Raw genomic sequence first — 14,478 nt, forward strand, 5'->3', positions numbered from 1 at the left:
AACAATTTAGCACAAGAGTTATACAATCTTAACCAAGTAAAGACTGAAAATTTGGATGAATCAAAAAGAAGTTAATGACTACATGAGGCAATATGAAGCATTATAAATAATTCAAACACTGAAAAAAGATCAAAATGTAACATATCTCACATTTAAAAAAACTGACCTAGAAAATTCAGCAATCAGAAATAATTGAACCATTGAACCAATAAAATGAGCCATTGGAATACTTGAAATCCGTGATCAGGAAAAGAGTCTGGGCATCATATTTTAAGAAATTATGAAAAGAAAACTGCCCAGATTCATTAGATCAAGAGAGTAAGAAGAGAATAGAAAAAATCTAGTAGTTGTCTCTTAAAAGAAAGCCAAAAATGCATTCCTAATTGGTCCTCCTCTCTCAAGTCTCTCATCATTCCAGTCCATCATACACACTGCTGGAAAGGGAAGAAGGAGATAATCATCTATAGGGTGCAGCTACGTGCCAGACATGGTGCTAAGCATTTTACAAATATTCCGTTTGATCACAACAATTCTGTGATGTAGGTGCTGTTATTATCCCCATTTTACAGTTGAGGAAACTGAGGCAGATAGAGGTCAAGTGCCTGGTTCAAGGTCACACAGATAATGACTGTCTAATTCTGGATTTAGACTCAAGTCTTTCTGATTTCAGTCCCAGTATTCTATTCACTGTGCTACCTAGCTGCCAGAGTAATTTTGTTTAAGTGCAGATCTCACCATGTGAATGACCTATTAAACTAATTCCAGTGGCTTTCCAGTACCTCTAGGACAAAATAAAAACTCTGTTTAGTTTTTGAAGCCCTGTACAGATGGTTCCAACTGATCATTTCAACCTCATTGGACATTACCTGTTCCCCTTCCCCCTTTTGCACTCTGTTAATGTGTGTGTCAGTGCATCAGTCTCATAATGTCCTACCCAGGGAGCCCATGATAATGGGAGAAGAACTTAGAAAGTGAAGCCTTTGCTTTATCTACCTTCCATTCCTCCCAGGCTAGTCCTCCCTCCTTCTTCTTCCAGGTTCACTTCCACCCACCTCTATACTCCTGTTCCTACTCTTTCCTCAGCCTGAAATGCCCTGGACTCACCCTTTCCATCCTTTTAGTTCTTTCCCTCTCTCCAAGAAGCCTGTTCTGTCTGCCTTAACCCATAGAAATCTCTCTACTAAGGATGGATATAACATAGCAATTCACCACTCATTTCTTATGTGGGGACCAGGAAGGCTTAGATATCTGGGACTAAGGGGAGATTAAGTTCTCCCAAGTGGGAGAGAGCCTGGCTGGACTCAGGGCAAAATAAGGATTGCCAGGATAGCTAAGATGGGAAGCTAGACTTACCTCACAAGCCCCACTGATCTGTGCTGTGTAACTACTGTCTCTCTATAACTTGTCCTGTGCAGAGCTGTGCACTGTGTCCTCACACTTCAGGAAATCCACTCCTGTCCTGGGACTGGTGGCAGAAGGTGACTCTGGGGATGCCACTGGGTTCAGAAGTTGGTTCTACAGTCACGGTTAAGTTTTCTGTTCTCTGGAGCTTGTATCCCCACTTTGGACCTCCATCCCTCATCCTGGTTCTGTGTTCTTCTGATAAGCTTAACCCAATGAGCAGAGGGACATAATCTAGAGACTAGCAGCAAAAATCACTTTGATATTAAATTAACCTCTTCTGTGGAAAGCCTCTGTCTACACTGCCAGTCAGACCAGAAACTGAGGTTTAGGACTGAGTCCACTGGAGCAGGATGAAGGCATAGCTTATGGGAGGTGTGAAGTGAGGGACTTGGGAGCTAGGAGGTGCATATTATGGGCTAAGGAGACAGTGTTGGGCATGGACAAAGATAAGTATAAGGGACCATGGGAAGGTAGAATGGACAGAACATTGACTGAGATCATCAGAGCATTCTCAAGCTGAAAGGCAGCCCTGAGATCTCTTGATCCAACCCTTCCATACCTGAAGAGGAATTCTTCTGCCACTTTCCTGACAAGTTGTCATTGGCTGGAAGATCCCCAGTGGTGGGAAACATTCCGTTTTGAGATAGCTCCAATTATGAGGAAATTCTTCCCAATATTTAGCCAAAATCTACCTCCCTGCAACTTTCACCCATTGTTCCTAGTTTTGTTCTCTGGGGACAAGAGAAAAACCCTCTCCCATGTGACAGCTCTATCCCATGTCCCCATAAGCCTTCTTTCTCTGGGTTAGATATTTTCTAGGTACTTCAAGTGATCTTTGGATGGTGTGTTTGAGAACCCTCAGCAACCTGGTCACCCCTCTCTGGGCATTCTTGTTAAGTCAATGTCCTTCCTAAAAAGAAAGTTGCATTTAATACTATGTTCTGGAAGTGATCAGACCAGAGTGGAAACAGCAGAAACAATATCTCTCATGCTAGACCCTGGGCTGCTATTAATAGTCTAGGAATTAGCCTTTTTGGTGTCTCATCACTGACTTCTGCTGAGTTTATAGTCACTACCACCCTCAGATCTTTTCTCTTTTAAAACATTTCCTTTTGTTTCCCTAATCGGCTTAATGAACATTTCCCTATGCAAAGAACAGAAACGAATTACATAAGGGTATCTGAATCTCTAGATCTCTACTATGTATAGCTAGTACTCTCCCCCAACTAGATTCCTTTTATCTTTTAAACCTAAATGACTGTCTAAACATATTTCCATCATCTTGTGTTAATACAATTGATCTTTGCAATATTACTGTGGTTTAAGAAATGACAGACAGGTTGGTTTGAGAAAAACACAGAAGACTTGCAAGAAATAATGCAGAGTGAAATGAGCAGAACCAAGAGAACATTGAATTGCAATATTCTTTGAAGACAATGTATGACTAAAATATTCTGATTAATATGATCATTCAAATCAGCTACAAAGGACTTAAAACTTCCTCAGTACAATGTTCTGTATTGACCAGTTTAAGCCAGATCCACTAGCAAAGATTCTTGATGTAAAGACCTGGGGGTACCATGGAAGGGAGATGCCAGATGGTGGCAAAGGAGTGTAATGGGAATGTAAATTTTAAAGATCTTCCCTGCCCCTAGGCTAAAGTGCACCTGGAGCCTGGGGTGGGAGGCTTGTTTTTCAGTAGATACTTCTTGATTGGCCAGTGGGTCCAGAAGGTTGTTACATTCTCTGAGCCAGGAGAAGGCTATATAAGCCCTGATGTGTAGCTTTGTTTTGGGGGCTCACTTTGAGAAGTGTTCTGTGATTTGATCTGGATTCTGGGAAGCTGTTGTCCAGAGCCCCCCCGGTTTTGAAAAACCCAGATGTGGAAACCCAGATGTTGAGTTGGTATGGATGCAATGGTTGGACAGTTTGGAAAGCTGTCTACTTGATCTGTTTCTGTCTTGATAATTCTGTCTGTATACTTTGAAGTTCAGGGTGCTGACCTTTTCCCCCTGAACTAGGTAAACGATATATGTTTGACTGATTAAAGTAAGCTTGTTAACCCATTTTGAGTTGCTTTCCTTTATCAAAGCAGATCCAAGAACCTGTGGTGGCAGCAAACCCTGAGGACGCTTGGGGTGCTTGCTGCTACAAAATGGCGTCATGAACAGGATCTGCAGAGTAAAAGGAAAGTATGGGGATAACTATTTGTTTCCCAGTTGTGGTAGCTGTGACTCTGTGGAGCCGTGGAGCAGGAGAGAAGAATGGCCTGCATGCGGACTTCGCTGAGCTGAGAGCAGGAATGGTGAGCTGCCTGCATTGGGACCTGGGCAGAAGCCAGGAGCGGCTGCCACCTGTGGGAGAAGGAACCCAGGAGGTCGGAATTCAGCCACAGGAAAAGATAAGAACTGAGCAGCAAAGCAGGGGCACTGAATGTGTTTCCTGGCTGCATCCCACAGTTTGGGACCCAGGGGGAGGATGGACTTGTGACTATGGTGGGTGGGATGAAGTGGCTTGGATCCCCAGGGACCTCACCTTGTTGGTTTTGTTGCCCAGCCCCCTCTCTGTACTTGGAAGCTGAGGCTGGAGCTGTGTGAGGGGAAGGACATCCCCCCCCCCTCCGAACTTTATTTGCCCTCTTGTTTTGAATTGAAGTAATAATGCTATGTGCTTTGTGTTTGTTTAAGGCCCAGTGGCCACTTTGGTAACTTTAGTTCTGTATCTTGAAAATGTGACCTAAGAGATGTTTAGTGCTAATTCAAAAGTAAATTGTCTATGCTATGGGCATGAAAGATCTTGGGGCAGAATGTAATGGGAATGTAAATTTTAAAGATCTTCCCTGCCCCTAGGCTAAAGTGCACCTGGAGCCTGGGTGGGAGGCTTGTTTTTCAGTAGATACTTCTTGATTGGCCAATGGGTCCAGAAGGTTGTTACATTCTCTGAGCCAGGAGAAGGCTAATATAAGCCCTGATGTGTAGCTTTGTTTTGGGGGCTCACTTTGAGAAGTGTTCTGTGATTTGATCTGGATTCTGGGAAGCCGTTGTCCAGAGGCCCCCCGACTTTGAAAAACCCAGATGTGGAAACCCAGATGTTGATTTGGTATGGATGTAATGGTTGGACAGTTTGGAAAGCTGTCTACTTGATCTGTTTCTGTCTTGATAATTCTGTCTGTATACTTTGAAGTTTGGGGTGCTGACCTTTTTCCCCTGAACTAGGTAAACGATACATGTTTGACTGATTAAAGTAAGCTTGTTAACCCATTTTGAGTTGCTTTCCTTTATCAAAGCAGATCCAAGAACCTGTGGTGGCGCAAACCCTGAGGATGCTTGGGCTGCTTGCTGCTACAAGGAGTTTGTAATTAGAGCTGTGAATAGAGTTGGGAGGAGCCAGAAAGTAACTTACAGTGTTTGAAGATGAGGTTGTTTGGTAGTGGAAATTGGGGATGGGGAATACTTGGCAGGTGGGGAACAAACAGAAACCTGCCATATTGGCTTGACAGAGATATCTCTGGGCCTCCCTTTAATGAGGTAGTAAGCCATTAGATGAATATACAACAGATATCTACATAGTCCTTTTATAAGGGCCTAGGCAGGTACTTGTCAATTAGCCCTCACTGTTACCCCACTGGTCACTTTTGACAGTCTAAATTTGTTACTCATTGGCTCAACCCCCACCTACTGGTCATTCTTATTCCTTCTATTTCCAACAGGTTGTTCCAGCCACTGAAGCATGAAGGTTACAGATGAACAGTTGAATTAGGTTAATAAAACATGATAAAAATAAGGAAAACATTATTCATTTGTCCTACAAAAATATGGTATTTCAAATACTTCCTTGCTCCAACCTTCAAAGTAAACCCTGCATCTCAAATTAGAATCTCATTCCACTCCCTTCATGTTCCCAAACTCCCTTCATGTTCCCATGAATGCACATGTGTGTGTGTACCTGTGCATATGTGTGCATGCATATGCATGTGTGCATGTGTGTGTGTGAGAGAGAGAGAGACAGACAGAGAGAATCAGAGAGAAAGACAGAAAAAAAGAAGAGGGAGAAAGGAGAGGAGGGAATGGGAAGAAGAGAGAGAAGGGATGGAGAGATAGGGATAGAGAGGGAAAGAGACAGGGAGAGATAGAAAGAGAGGAAGAAAAGGGAGAGAGAAGAGAGAAGGGAGAAGGGAGGGAGAGAAAGGAGAAGAAGGGGAAAAGGAAGAGGGAGGGGAGAGAGAGACAGAGAGATAGAGAGAGATACACTTATTAAAAAAAACCCAACCAAACTATTATAAGTACAGGATTCTATTGCCTTTTAAAGAAATAGTAACATAGTTCATTGGGTCTCTGGGAGTGGTTATTGAAGGTGAGGTTACACTCACATCTCAACACATCATAGGAGGAGGGGCCTAAAATAGTCAGTTGTGCCAGTTAATTCACGAACAGGTGCTGTAGCATGAAGCCCTCTTGTTCTCACTGAGTACACCAACTCACTGAGTGTTTCCATGAACCACAAACCACACCCATCCAAGCTGCTTCTTCTCTATCAACTTTCATCTCTAAGTCATGGTCTGACATTATAGTGTGCCTCCTGGTGCACCTCCATTAGCAGGGTCCCACTCACTTTTGAGAACCTCTTCAACCCTTCCATAATCTTCCTATGTCTAGTGAAACAGATGAATCTCAGGCATGATCCTCAGTTTCAGGATGTACATACTCTTCCCTAAGTCCTTAACTCTGCTTGCCTCAGTTTTTTCCATCTGTAAAAATGAGCTGGAGAAGGAAATGGCAAACCACTCCAGCATCTTTGCCAAGAAAACCTCAAATGGGGTCATGAAGAGTTGGACACAACTGAAACAACTGAACGGCAACAAAAGTGTGTCTCTAAGAGATAATTCATTTGTGGCATTAATTCCCAAACTGTCATTTGGTATCATTTATCCTCCCAGAGTGCCTGGATTGCCCTGATAAGGGATCAACATGAGAAGCTATCAGAGGGGTGATTTCTCATAAATCCCACATCTTCCATAACATTCTCTGTATTTGTTTTTTCTTTTCAGGAAAATTTGCACAGGGAGGGGGGTGAAGTAGTTGTGTATAGTGGGTAACCTTCAGCCTCTGTGTCACAAATGGTCAGGCTGTATCTCTTTGTCTTCCTCCAAAATACATTTAAAACTTCCTCAGTACAATGTTCTGTATTGACGAGTTGAAGCCAGACCCACTAGCAAAGTGAAGAGCTGGGGGTACCACGAAAGGGAGATGCTAGATGGTGGCAAAGAAGTTTGTAATTGGAACTGTGAGTAGAGTTTGGAGGAACCAGAAAGTAACTTACAGTGTTGGAGGATGAGGTTGTTTGGAGTGGAAATTGGGGATGGGGAAGACTTGACTGATTTGGTGAGGTGACATTGTGGTTTCCCTGGAACTCTGGTTGACAATAGTTTCATTGTAATTATTAGACTACTGCTTGGCAATGTGCTACTGTGATTTTTTTTTGGGCTATTTTAGTTCAAAGCAGTTGGTCCTGAAGTCAGAAAGACAGCTCAAATCCCACCTTGCCTAAGAATTTAAGTTTCAGAGAACATGCTGAGATGCATGGGAGTTTCCTCACCTAGGAGTTCCCTATACCAATGAAATCACAAGATGCAACTCCTATATCTATTGATGAAATGACCTTGAAGATTCAACAGAATCTTCAACAGAATCAAGCCTGTGGTGGTTCCAAGAACCTTCTCTTTCTCACTGCTGGGGTCATTTTTCAGATGCAGGGTGGAGTAACAGAGAAGGTGGGACTTAGACGTCAGAAGACATTTTGGTTTGTAATTCATCTATGACACTTAACTAGCTTTGTGACTCTTGATGAGTCATGTAAACTCTGAGTTTCTTCATTTGTGAAGTGAGGATCATAATGTTTTGAAACCCAAATGAAATGCTCTCAGTTAGAGATTATTAATTTTTCTCCATCCACGTTCATGACTACTCCTTACTCCGAAATCTATCCACAAACACCATGTCTCCTCCTCTCCCCCTTTAAGAACCCTGCTATAAATAATCAATGAGTGGCTCAAACAACAAATTTGGGCTGATTGAACCTCTCAGCAAAACTGAAAGTGCTATATACAGGGTCAAGTTTAGTTGTCATCCTGCTGCCCCCACCCCAGCACTCAGAGAGGAGGAAGGGACAAGTGATTGATGTGGGGGTAAGCAGTCTATGGATGGGGCAAGAGGCTCCAATGGAGTGGGTTCTCTCTGCTCCTGGGTCCTCTGATACTATCAAGGGATTTTGTGTGGCAGAACTTTTTGTCCTCCCTGCACACCCCTCTTTGGCACTCTTTGTCCAGAGGTTGAGAGGAGGGAGAATGAGAATTAGGTTGGGAATTAGGGCAAAGGGAGGAAGGAAGGCTGAACTTCCTTTGTCTATTAGAAGGTATTGTGTTGTGATCTATGTCTTGCTGTCTATCAGAGGATTCCTCTGTTTGGGTAGGTGGGGCTTTTCTTTTGTGGAGTATGGTGTGTGTGTGTGTGTGTGTGTGTGTGTGTGTGTGTGTGTGATTTGTGTCTTTGTAGAGGCTCATCCTACCTTTTCTTTAGATTTGATATCCTCAGTTACATGGAAGACTAAGTAACCCAGATCAAAAAATAAAAAGGTTCTAGGAATATGTTGTAGGATAGGTCTACAAGCAAATACACTTCAGGAAGGGAAAAAAGCTTGATGGTTCCAGGCCATGAGTGACAATTGGATCTTGTAAGGGGAAAAATTGAGTGTTCACAATGACCTGTCTGATCCTTGCCATGTAGCTTAAGGACTCTTAGCCCTCACTCCCCTAGTCTAGCTACCTTTCTGTATACCCTCAGTATCCTTAATCTGGAGCCATAGGCCTAATAAACCTCTTTTGGCCCCCCATTCTCTTAAATCTCTTCATTCTCTTTCAGTCACTTGAACATTTTAGTCTGTTGAATTCCCTCACTTTCTAAGTCCCTAAATCCCATAATCCTTTTAGTCTCCCAGTCTTGTGGGTCCCAAGCATGTCCTGGTGGGGCTCCAGTCTTCCTAGGCCAGGGTTTGTAGATTAGTTTCATTCTGTGAGAATCTGAATCTCAAAGTTTCATTTTGAGTCTCAGTATAAGGAAAAATTGACAGCTGGGCTTCTTCTTTTCCTGTTATGCCTTTTCTTTCCTTTTGCCTCCCACCAATTCCAACACCTTGGTCCCATGGAAAGCTTAGCACGGACCCCAGCACATAGTAGGTGCTTTATAAGTCTTCCTTCCTTCCTTCCTTCCTTCCTTCCTTCTTTCCTTCCTTCCTTCTTTCTTGTCATGGGAAGTACTAGACGAGGGCCCCAGAGTCCTCCTTCTGGTTTTGTTTGTGGAGCATCCATAGAACTGTGGAGTCTTAGAGCTTGAAGTCTCCCTGGAGATCATGTAGTCCAATCCCTCTTAACCCCTCTATGGGACCCCTATAGCTGTCATACAGATTTTTCCAAGAGATAATTTGAAGCCCAAAGAGGACAAGTTACTTATTGGAAGTCCCTCGTCCAGACAAAGGTAGCTCTGTGACTGGAAGTCACAGACATCTTGAGTCACAGCATTGGGCTGCTTGTTCCAAACGAATGCATGACTTGGAGCCTGGGGAAGTCATACAGAATGGGCCAAATTTCTTTGTGTTCCCTAACATGAACTCAGTGTGTATGTGTGTGTGTATGCATATTTTATGTACATGAGAGGAAATCACATACAAAAGAAGTCAGGGTGGTAGCTTTGGAAACAAAGATGTCTGTTGCATAGAACAGGAGGCAGACAGGAGGAGCCTATGTGAGCAAGACCGGGAAAAGGGCCCTGAGCCTGGGAAATGTGGCTCACATTGTCCTCAGCCCAGATTCAACATGGGTGAAGGAGGAAGCAAAAGGCACTTCTTAAAAGAGAAGTGAGACAGAGGGGAGAAGTAGAGCAGTTCCCCTGCAAATCAGCATTGGATAAAGTCTCTAAAAGATGGTCTCTGGAATATTGGGTTCCTTTTCTAATAGAAGAGATGAATTGCTGGGCTGCATCAGTGAGAGTAGTTTTCAAAATACAAATTCCCTAAACCTATGAAACAAGCAGCAACAAAAAGTTTTCTGAGAGGCAGTTGTAAAATAGTGCCTAGGGGATAAAAGTCCTGCCTTGGATTCAGAAGGACTTGAATTGAGGTTCTGTCTCTGAACCATAGTGTGACCCAGGTAAACTCACTTAGATTAGGTGGCTGATTTGCATAGACAGAATTTTCCCACTAGCAGTTCCCTATACTCTTTTACTTATAGGTCAGGGTCTCTATCCTTCACCCCAAAGTTCTCCCTAGCACAGCACAGGGGACCATGATCTCTGGGCAAGTGGCCTTCCTCAGAGCTGCCATTGATCATATCCTGCTGAGTCTAAGGAAGAGAACAGGCAATGTGATTCTCCAGAGTAACAGTGAGTGACAAAGAGACTCCCCCTAGGATTAGCTGCTTGTTGGAGCATACAAGTTCAAGTCGCCAAATGTACACTGAATGTCAATTACTTAAAAGGTCTTATATGCAACACCAGGGGAGATAGAAGGGAAGATACTTTGGGTCAGCCCTAATTATGAGGAAGGTTTTCCTGACATCAAGTCTAACCTTGCCTCTTGGTAACTTCTAGCTTTTACTCCTGGCTTGTAACTCTAAAATAGTGCTGAATTAGTTGCTGTGAATCAAGGCAACTATAAATTAGTCTCTTTACAAACCCCATTTTCTCTTCTCCCTGGAATTGTTTCCTGTTGTGCCTTCAAATGATTCCTGAATTTCCTTTCCTCTATCACAAACAGTGGAGGGAGTGGTACTACCCTTCAAAGTTTCCGCTATTTCCACCCCAGAAAGCTGTTCTTCCCTATCAGTGAGGATCTGATATGGAAGAGACTTCCTTTTGGTTTTTCCACCTTTTGAAGTGGATGAATTTTGAATGAACTTCTCATTAAGATAATTCAAGAATTTATTGGCTGCTCTCCTCTTAGGCAGAGATGGAGAGGAAGACAGAACCCTGAAACAGTGGGGGAAGGGAGAAGAAGAGAGGATAATAAGGTAGAGAGGAAAGGAAGAAAAGGAAATGGGAAGGGAAAGAATTAGGAGAGATGATGAATTGAAGTAGAGGACATGATGAAGACACTGCAGGAAGGACTGAGGAGAGGATCAGACAATGGTTTGGGGGTAAAATAGAGTAGAGAAATATAGTATTTCTTTAATCTCATTCTTCAGCCTTCAGCATCCCTTTCTCAGACTTTGAGATGTGACTAAAAAGCAAACCCTGACACCCAGAGTTAATATAGCATCTCAAAGAGGGGAAGAAATGATCACTGAAGAGAAAAGAGCCCAAGGGACTATATTTATCACACTTAGGAGAGGACACAAGGGAGGAGTAGAAGGAACAGTATTAATATGTGGAGGCAGAGAAACAGGAGGAGGAAGAAAAGGAGGAAAAGGAGTAGGAAGGAAGGAGGATTAAGTAGGAAGATTAAGGCTGTGCCAGGGACAAAAACATGGGAAAGCAAATGATTATGACATGGGGAAATAGGCAGTGTTGGTGTCTGACAGAAACACAGGGGGTCAGTGAATACAGGGAGACAGTCAATGACCGTGACAAAGATCAGGGTGTGTCTGACTGAGGAGGTCTATGGGGAGCTGACCCCTGTGAGGATGGGGTTGTTACTTACCCTGTGATGATTCCAAAGGCAGCCTCTGCACTGGAAGGAATGGTCTGGGGCCAGGTTAGGGATGTTTTCCCCAAATCCAGAGAGGCCCAGCAGTGCCAGGGCACATTTTGTGAGGATGGTAGGAACTTCTGCTCCCTGGTGCAGATTTCTGTATCACTTTCTCTGTCAGTCCTTATGATACCTTGAGGGTGGGAGTGGGGAAGATGCTCTTTGGGGGGATATTTCCTTGTCAGAGGAAGAGAGGGCAAGGCTCTGTTGCCTTAGCTCTCTATTGTAATGGAGTAGGTATCTCACACCCAGAAACAGAAAGGAAAAGCAGACAAGGGAAGGGGGAGGATCTTTTGTGGGTGCCTGCTCTGAACTCTGGACTGCAGTCCATCCTCACTTACTCCACCCCACCCCGCTTCCCTTTCTTTTTCCCCCTTCCAGTCTTTATTTTTGTGGCCTCTCAGAGCTCTCCAGTGTTTCTGGATAGGAACAGAACATGCCTAACTTGCCACTGCCCTCCAGTAGTCTGCAAGTCCTGCAAGCCCATAGACACTATTGGAGGATCCTGTGATACTTCCATTATGCCAGTGTGGGGAAATGCTCTTCCTTTCTTCCCCTTTCTCCTCTTTTCTTCCTATGCCCCCTACACAGCTCCATAGCTAGAAAGCAAGGTTGCCTCACCCAGGCAGGAAGGAAGAGCATTTCCCCATGCTGGCATAATGGAAGTATCACAGGATCCTCTAGGTCCTCAGTCCCCATGTGAAGCATGGACTTAAACCAGATAGGCTTGCACTGGAGGCCTCTGACTGCCTTGCCTCTCAGTTTTTTGTCTTTTCCTCTAGCATTGATATTGAAAATGAACACTGACAGGTTCTAGAAAGCCTGTGAATGCTGATGGCAAGGACAGGGTCTATCAGCATGGTTACAGATATGGCAGCAATAGCATAACTGGGCTTATCACAAGGAAATGACATTAAAGAGAGAGAGTACTCTGGAAAGACTATGTCGGCTATATTTGGCCTGTGCTTGATGGAGGTGAAATGTGAACTGGCTAATTAACAAACAAATTTTAAAAACCTTTTATTGGTGTGTGACTCCTTTTTGTACATGTTGAGGAAACCTAAGACTTTGAGACACAACTATTTTTATAATTAGCAATTCTAGAATTAGAGAATCTATTTCTCTTATTGAGAAATCAGGCAACCAAACAAGAGATAGAGAACATTATTAAAGACAAAATGGATAATTTTGATTACATTAAATTGAAAAGTTTTTGCATAGACAAAGCCAATGCAACCAAGATTAGGAGGGAAGCAGAGAACTGGGAAAATTTTTCACAACTAGTGTCTCTGATAAAGACCTCATTTCTAGAATATATAGAGAACTGAGTCAAATTTATAAAATATAAGTCATTCCCCAATTGATAAATGGTCAAAGGATATGAACAGGTGGGTTTCAGATGAAGAAATTAAAACTATCTATAATCATATGAAAAAAATGCTCTAAATCAGTATTGATTAGAGAAATGCAAATCAAAACAACTCTGGGGTATCCTGCCCCACCTATCAGATTGGCTAACATGACAAAACAGGAAAATAGTAAACTCTGGAGAAGATGTGGGAAAATTGGAACTCTAATGCATTGTTGGTAGAGTTGTGAAATGATCCTACCATTCTGGAGACCAATTTGCAACTATGCCCAAAGGGTTATAAAACTGTGCATGCCTTTTGACCCAATAATACCACTTCTAGGTCTGTATCCCAAAGAGATCATAAAAATGGGAAAAGGGGCCCACATGTAAAACTATTTATAGCAGCTCCTTTCATGGCAGCAAAGAGCTGGAAATCAAGGGGATGTCCATCAATTGGTGAATGGTTGAACAAGTTGTAGCATATTAATGTAATGGAATACTATTGTGCTATAATAAATGATGAGCAAGTGGACTTCAGAAAAACCTGCAAAGACTTACATGAACTGATGCTGAGTGAAATGAGCAAAACCAGGAGAACATTGTACACAGTGACAGTCACATTGTATGATGACTGACTTTGAAAGACTTAGCTCTTCTCAGCAATGTAAGGGTCTAAGACAACTCCAAAAGATTCACCATAGAAAATGCTACCTACATCTAGAAAAAGAAGTTTGGAATCTGAATGCAGATGGAAGCAAACTATTTGCTTTCCTTTTCTTTTGTTGCTTTGTTTTTTCTTTCTTGTGGTTCTGCCCATTAGTTCAAATTCTTCTTTACATCATGACTAATGTGAAAATGTGTTTAATATGAATGCATAAATAGAGCCAATATCACCACATCATCTTGGGTAGGGGCAGGGGATAGAGGGGGAGAAAATTTGAAACTCAAAATCTTGTGGAAGTGAATGTTGAAAACTAAAAATAAACATTTTTTTTAAAAGGGAAAAAGGAATCAGACAACCCCAGAGCAAATATCCCAGGGTAAACTGCTATGGCAAATAAAGAATGAGGAATGGCTCAGGTCTCAAGAATCTATGTTCTCGCTTTTTGTCCGACATCTTAGCTTGGAGGTGGCAGCAGCAGGAGTACCTGAAGCCTCACCATGCCTCCCAAGGATGATAAGAAGAAGAAAGATGCCAGCAAGTTGGCCAAGAAGGACAAAGATCCCATGAGCAAGTCTGGGGTCAAGGCTATGAAGAAGAAGTGGTCCAAGAGAAAAGTTCAAGACAAGCTCAACAATCTGGTTCTATTTGACAAAGCAACCTACAACAAACTCTGCAAGGAGGTCCCCAACTATAAATTTATCACCCTTGCAGTAGTCTCAGAGAGACTGAAGATCCGGGGTTCTCTAGCCTGAGCAGCTCTCCAGGAACTGCTTAGTAAAGGTCTGATTAAGCTGGTTTCCAAACACAGAGCACAAGTGATATATACCAGGAACACCAAGGGTGGAGATGCTCTAGCTGCTGAAGACGCATGAAATGGATCAACATTTCTATGTAGATTTTCAAAAATAAGCTTATTGGACTAAGAAAAAAAAAACGATCTATATTCTCATCCAATAGGGCCTAGCTAGTCACCATGCTAGCTGTCCTATATACTCTCTCTCAAGCTGGCAATTGTGATAAAATGTGCTTAATCATCTCATTGTTTATTAATATGGATCTTTGCTGAAATACAGAGGAGAAAGTTAACCAGGTAGTGCCCAAGGAGAGGTGGGGGAGGGAGGAGGGAAGGAGAAAAGAAAGAAGGGAGAGAGAGAGAGAGAGAGAGAGAGAGAGAGAGATGGGGAGAAAGGGAGAGATAGAAGGGTGATATAGAGGCAGAGGCACATTGAAGACTATGTTGTTCTTTTTCTTTCCCCAGTGATGAATTGGAAAATGAGAATAACTGCTATCCTCCTTCTCATTATCATTATTTCTAGCAGTTATG

The 14,478-nt window shown here is 42.8% G+C and overlaps 1 pseudogene; it reads left to right on the forward strand.

The window, feature by feature from the left end:
- The first annotated feature begins 13,597 nt into the window (after positions 1-13,597).
- On the forward strand, positions 13,598-14,073 carry LOC138168014 (small ribosomal subunit protein eS25 pseudogene; annotated as a pseudogene).
- Positions 14,074-14,478: the final 405 nt, after the last annotated feature.

This window comes from Petaurus breviceps, unplaced genomic scaffold (assembly GCF_028583685.1).
Source record: "Petaurus breviceps papuanus isolate PSGF00001 unplaced genomic scaffold, PetGlider_PUasm1.0 350, whole genome shotgun sequence".
Taxonomy (NCBI): Eukaryota; Metazoa; Chordata; class Mammalia; order Diprotodontia; family Petauridae; genus Petaurus; species Petaurus breviceps.